We start from the raw sequence: 6,906 nt of genomic DNA, 5'->3' as shown, positions 1-6,906 counted from the left end.
AAGTTATGGATTTTAGAAGTTCGGGGCACTAATTCCGAGAAATCTCGCATGGATAAGGTCCGATCTCGATGAGTCACCCGCTGTGTCCGACGTGTGTCACCTGCTGATTTGACCGAAGATGTGGTCCAATGGCCTTCCGACGCGCCTCGCATCTGACTCCGCCACGTGTCCGAAGCGCTGGACCAATCTGGATCAGACGCGTGCCCTTCTTGCATCCGAGCCTCGCTCCTGCTGCCGCATGTCCGAGCCTCGCACCACCTGTCCTCCTTTCCACTCGCTTCGGATCCGAGGCTCGCATCTATATAAAGGGTACGAGACCTCCCGGCTAATTTTAAGAAATTACCCCTTTTTCACCTCTAAACTCATATTTCCACTATTTCCACTTCCCCCGAAGCCCCGGTATTATTTTGAACACCCGAAATATGTTCCAAAGTGCCCTAGAAGCCCGAGAAATTTATCTTTTCGGTTTGAATCCCAACCCTCGCCGAGCCCGGTTTTCAAGAAAACTCCCGGTTTTCATTGAAGAAAGTCAATTATAGTAACGAATTGCTGTCCAAATTACTATTTTAACCCCCGGTTATTTCAAGGTGAGTTCAATATATAGGAACAATTGTATGTTATGTGTAATATGTGTTGGATTAGGTGTCTAAGACCATAACTATTTGTCACACCCCGAAACCAGAATGACGGAAACATTCCGGGGTGGAGGACGTCATTCGTAGTATCACAACAGTTGTATCATAGTAAGCGAAGTAAACACAACCATTACATTATAATATGAATATTTACATTGCTTGAAAACATAGTTTGTTCATAACAGTATATAACAAAAGTAAAAGACGTGACTCCAAAATGCTCTGTCTTCTCCAAAAGTTGACAAGAGTACTTGTCTATTGTTGCCTTGAGAATACAAGCAGTTTTAAAATATCAGCATAAAGCTGGTGAGTTCATAAGCGTTTAGTTCTGGTGAAAGAAATGTTTCATTGATCCTTTGAAAAGTGTTTCCCAAGAAAATCCTATATTTTCTTATGAAATATGTTTGACTATCCATTCGTTATTTGTTTAACAGTCTATTTATGAAGGTTGAGTTATCCCAGTAAAATCCTATATTTTCCTTAAAAGTTGATAGTTGGTTATCTGTTCTGGTATGAGGTGTACAAGTATCTACCATACTTGTATCGTTAGATGTAGTTTCCTTGAAAAACCCTGTTTGCTCTCTGTGAGATGTATTAGCCTTATTACATAAATAAAACTAATAAAATAAGTAGTGAACTAGATCCTAAGGGTATTACTAATGCCCTCTAGTAATCAAATTGGTTATTACTTTGAGGTTAGTTCACTTGTTTCATTATTACAAAAGTAAATTTCCGCTATCTAGGTTGTGAGTGTCATAACCGTACTTAGACTGGATATGGCACGTAACGGGGCCAATATCTTTTTATGACTTTGTCACCCCTGAACCTAACGGTCCCGCTGTAGCTGGCAGCGAAGGTGCGGGATAGTCAGTCCCATATAGATCTATACACAATAGTCACGCTCTCCCTACAAGAGATTCTGGTTACAAGTGTTAGTCCTACACTCTCGAATCCGGTGGAGTATTACAAAGGACGTGTCTCAAACTTAGCCTAACAAATTTACAAGTAATAATATAGAAAATCATGTTTATGTTTTGTATGAATCCTTTGTAAAATATCACATTTTATGACAAGATTCACAAGTTCCTTGCTTTAGTTTTGAAAACTGTTTCTACGAGTTGATTTCTTAATCTTTTGGTAAAACTGTTTTCTGTGTTAAAAGCATACTGAACATATAATTGTTTTATGCAAAATGAAATAACTTGAGCACAAGTTTCCTTGTACTTTTGCTTGTGTTCACCCCCCCCCCCCCCCCGAAAACATGAAAAACTCGGAAAAAGTGTAGGGGTATGAACTCACTGTTTCACGTAGGATCTGGGTGTATGATCGGTTACGAATGCTGAGTGTCAACCAGTGTTTCGTACGCAATTGGATCCTATTAACATATGGTAACACATATGAGTGTTAGAATTAGGGTGTTTCATGACTAAACATGACGGGAAACCACCCTAAAGACTTGGAAATGCTTGTCGGGACCCTATATGATCAAACAAGGGAGGTGTACGGCCAAAAGAGTGTGTGTGCGGCCAGGGTGTGTGGTCAGCATGCGTGTGCGGTTGTACACAGGAGTGTGCGGCCGTACAGAGTGTGTGTGCTGCCGTACACAGGGGTGTGACGCCGTACACTCTTCATTCATGATCAAAATGCCGATTTTCGGGTGTTTCAAGGCCAATACCAAGTCCAACTAGCAAATGAAGGCCAAACTCTCACCTTGGAGAGTGTTTAAGGTGTGTACGGCCACCTTATGAAGGTGTGTGGCGGTACACCTTCAAGTGATGAAGACCATGAAGAACATGAAGAACATGAAGAGTTTTAAGCTTAGATCAAGGTGTCTTACCAGTAGAACAAGCTGATTGATGGAGTAATTCACGTTTTTGAGGCCCTTAGAGTGTTCTTGGATGAAGTTTTTAGAGAGAGAAAGTAGTGTGTAGCCAAAATGGAAAAAGATTGAATGAGGGGTCTCCTCCTATATATGGAGATGGGTGTACGGCTGGAGGATGGGTGTGCGGCCGTACACTCCTCCCGAGAGGGTGTATGGCCCGAATGTTGTACTATGACTTGGTATTACTCGACCTAGGACCCAAACTTTGATATAAAGATCAATTGTACAGGATAAAAGTTCCGGGTTGTCACATCATCCCCCCGTTAGAGGGAATTTCGTCCCGAAATTCGAACATAGAATACAAATCATGGAATAGAAAAGAGATGTGGATACTTCTATTTCATTTGATCTTCGTGCTCCCAAGTGAATTCAGGTCCCCGCTTGGCATTCCAGCGAACCTTCACTATCAGGATGCGACTTTGTTTCGTTCGTTTGATCTCTCTATCCATGAGTTCGAATGGTTCTTCCACGAAGTTCAGGTTCTCGTTGATCTCAATCTCGTCGAGAGGAATCGTAAGGGTTTCGTCGGATACGCATTTCTTAATATTCGAAACGTGGAATACAGGATGAATGTTGCTAAGTTCTTGCGGTAAACTAAGTTTGTAGGCTACGGGACCGATCCTAGCGAGGATCTCGAATGGTCCTATATATCTTGAATTTAGCTTTCCACGCTTTCCAAAGCGTATCATGCCTTTCCAGGGTGAGACTTTTAGCAGGACACGGTCTCCAACCTGGAATTCCAAGGCTTTTCGTCGCTTATCTGCGTAGCTCTTTTTTCTATCTCGTGAGGCTTTTAGTCGTTCTCGGATTTGTACGATCAGTTCTGTGGTTTCGCAAATGATTTCTGGGCCAGTGAGAGTGCTGTCAGGGACTTGCCCCTTGGCTAGTTGCGTGTCGCCCACCTCAGCCCAGCATAGAGGGGATCTGCACTTGCGGCCATAGAGAGCTTCAAAAGGCGCAGCCTTGATGCTTGTATGGTAGCTGTTGTTGTAAGAAAACTCGACCAAGGGCAAATGGGTGTCCCACGACTCACCGAAGTCAATGACACATGCTCTCAACATGTCTTCCAAGGTTTGGATGGTTCTCTCACTCTGCCCATCTGTCTGAGGATGGTAAGTTGTGCTCATATCCAGCTTAGTTCCAAGAGCCTTCTGTAGTGACTGCCAGAACCTCAAAGTGAACCTGCTATCTCGATCGGAGATAATGGACACAGGCACACCATGCAGTCGAAGTATCTCTCGGATGTAAATTCTCGTGAGTTTCTCCATTTTGAAATTTTCCTTAATTGGCAGGAAGTGGGCGGATTTACTCAGCCGGTCGACAATTACCCAAATGGCGTCGTGCCCACTTGGAGACTTGGGTAATTTGGTGATAAAATCCATAGTAATTCTCTCCCACTTCCACTCAGGTATCTCCGGCTGGTGGAGTAGACCTGAGGGCTTCTGATATTCGACCTTCACCTTGTCGCAAGTCAGGCACTTGCCCACGAAGGTAGCGATCTTTGCTTTCATGTTTGGCCACCAATACAGTTTCTTAAGATCGAGGTACATCTTGTCCGAGCCTGGATGAACGGAGTATCTAGTCTTGTGAGCTTCGTTCATTACAACCTCTCTGTAAACACCGAACTTTGGGGTCCAGATCCGGTCCATGAAATAATACACTCCGTCTCCCTTCATTTCTAGGTTCTTTTCCATTCCTCTCAAGGATTCACCCGACATGTTCTCTGGTTTTAAGGCTTCCAGCTGAGCCTCCTTGATTTGCGTGGATAAATGAGAATGGATAGCCATGGTCAGTGCCTTCACTTTACGACCTGAGTACCCCTTCCGACTGAGGGCATCTGCCACCACATTGGCCTTGTCGGGATGGTAGCGGATTTCGCACTCGTAATCGCTGAGGAGCTCAACCCATCGTCGTTATCTCATGTTCAGCTCCTTCTGGTCGAAGATATGCTGCAGACTTTTATGGTCAGTGAAGATAGTGCACTTGGTTCCGTAGAGATAATGTCTCCATATCTTCAATGCGAAGACCACTGCTCCCAATTCCAGGTCGTGCGTGTTGGATAAGTGTCTAAGTCCATAACTATAATTGGTATGTACTTGACCCGACTCGGCATGGTCCATTTGGGTTGCATGGTATCGGAACATTTGGATAGACCGTTTATGAGGAAAAGACATTTTGTGACATATTAATATATTATAAGTTCTAATATATTAATATGAAATCATGTTATTTAATTAGTATTGATCAAGAATTAATTTGGACTTAATTTAGTGATCAAAAAGAGACTAATTAAATATATGTGGATTGATTGTGTAAATCATTCATTCTTATATATGTGGGCTTATGATCCAAGATTCCTTTATGTTGGGTTTAACCCATGTGGTGATCCATGGATACTCCATGGAGGTTAAAACCCATGGAGCATAAGGAATGGGTAAAGTCATGAGTTACATGGTGTAACCCTAATAGCCACACTATATAAGAACCCCTTTAGTTCAAGAAATTGGCACTAGTGATACATATTTTGAGGGCTAGCCGATTTGAACATGTATGTCTTCTTCTCATGGTTATTCCAAGAGTTCATGATGTTGTGTGAACCATTTCAGGTGTCACACTTGGGGCACTAGGCTCTCAAGCTTCATGGAGTCAAGCAACAACAACAAGGTATGTATTCTATCTATTTTAGTATCCTAGTATCAATGTTTTGGTATGCTAGTTAGGATAATACCTTGGATAATCATATTTGCATGTATAATAGAGAAAACATAGATCCAAGGTATTTAGGGTTGCATGTACACTTAGGAGTGTTAGAATGCTCAGAATCCAACAGTAGTATCAGAGACTAGGCTTGTTTTCAATTATACTTGATGCAAATTGCTGAAAAATGCTGAAAAAGTCGAATTTCGGGCATTTTGGGCACTGGACTCGCCGAGTCCACTGATGAACTCACCGAGTCCACTGATGAACTCGCCGATTCCATGAAGAAAATCATCCTACTCGTTGAGTAGGTTCATACACTCGACGAGTAGGAGCCCCTGTCAGCATATCTTCGAGTTTTTTGGCTAGAAATGGACTAGGAACATTACCATAAGCTGTTTTTAAACCTATAAACCTGTTTTTGATGTGGTAATGTTCATTCTAATCCAATTTCAAAGATAATTGTCAATAGATTCATGTTTTGTATTAGTTTAATAGTTAGTCTAATTACATGAAAAAGTTTGATTAAATTATCTTGTTCTTATGAGTTGCTTAGATTAATAGAAAAATTATTAGAAATTGTTGTTTTCAATCCATTTTAATCTAAGAGATGATTCTAAAATGTGTTTGTGTAACTTGTCCTCAAGTTACATAAAAAGTCACATTAAAGTTTCTTAAAACTCATAAAAGTTGGCAAATGTTACAAAATGAAGAGTCTTGTCTTCATTGAATGGTTTTATGACTCCATAACTTGTCCTCAAGTTATAGAGGTTCAAGAGTCACTTCATTAAGTAATAAAATGTGTAACCTTAATTAGTTCCATAAGTTACAAAAATAAAGAAAAGTTACATTCTTTCATTAGTTTAAATTCTTCCAAAACTTGTCCTCAAGTTATGGAACTTGAAGAGTTTTTTTAATTAAAACTACTTTAAACACATAAGTTATGAAATTAATTAGTTTTGAATAGTTTCAAAACTTGCCCTCAAGTTTTGGAATATGAAAAGTTTTCTCTTATGAATACTTTAATTCCATGTTAAGCCCTTAGAATTTTAAAAGTTAAAATTCAACCCTTATTCCTTATAATATTATAAGTTAATAATATATATATATATATATATATATATATATATATATATATATATATATATAAGAGAAAGTCAGTCTTACCGTTAGTAGGCCTCATTCACGAAGCCGGTCTATAAGGGGGGTATAAGGTTACTGCCTATAAAATGGCAGTTTAATGGGTGTCCACTCTCACCCACCGCTTCCTTGACTGGTGGAGGGTCGTTAGCCGAACGGGTAGGACAAGGACTATAATTATCCCTTCATTAAAAGTATTAATGATAAATACTAAGTAACTAAACATTTATAAATTCCCAATCTTAGTTACTTAGGAAAATGTGAATTTGGTGCTAACCCATGAAATTACACTTTGCACTTTGTTTAAGTCGGCTAGTGGAGCGTGTGTGGTTAACCGGCACACTAACTCGTATTTAACAAGGTAGGCAAAGGGTAACTTAATGTTTATCATAGTATCGATGGAGCGTGTGTGGTTAACCGGCACATCGATTGAGGAGTAAACACTTAAGGGTACCAAGTATATTTGCATGGTTATTCACACCTTGTTTTGTGATCCTCGGCATCCCAGTCACAAAACCTGAAGGGCACACTCGAGATTGAAACATGCCATTG

The sequence above is a fragment of the Lactuca virosa genome, chromosome 1, assembly GCF_052849685.1.
Source record: "Lactuca virosa cultivar CGN04683 chromosome 1, Lactuca_virosa_CGN04683_v6, whole genome shotgun sequence".
Classification (NCBI taxonomy): domain Eukaryota; kingdom Viridiplantae; phylum Streptophyta; class Magnoliopsida; order Asterales; family Asteraceae; genus Lactuca; species Lactuca virosa.
The sequence above is the reverse complement of the archived record's forward strand: the minus strand, read 5'-3'. Positions refer to the sequence as shown.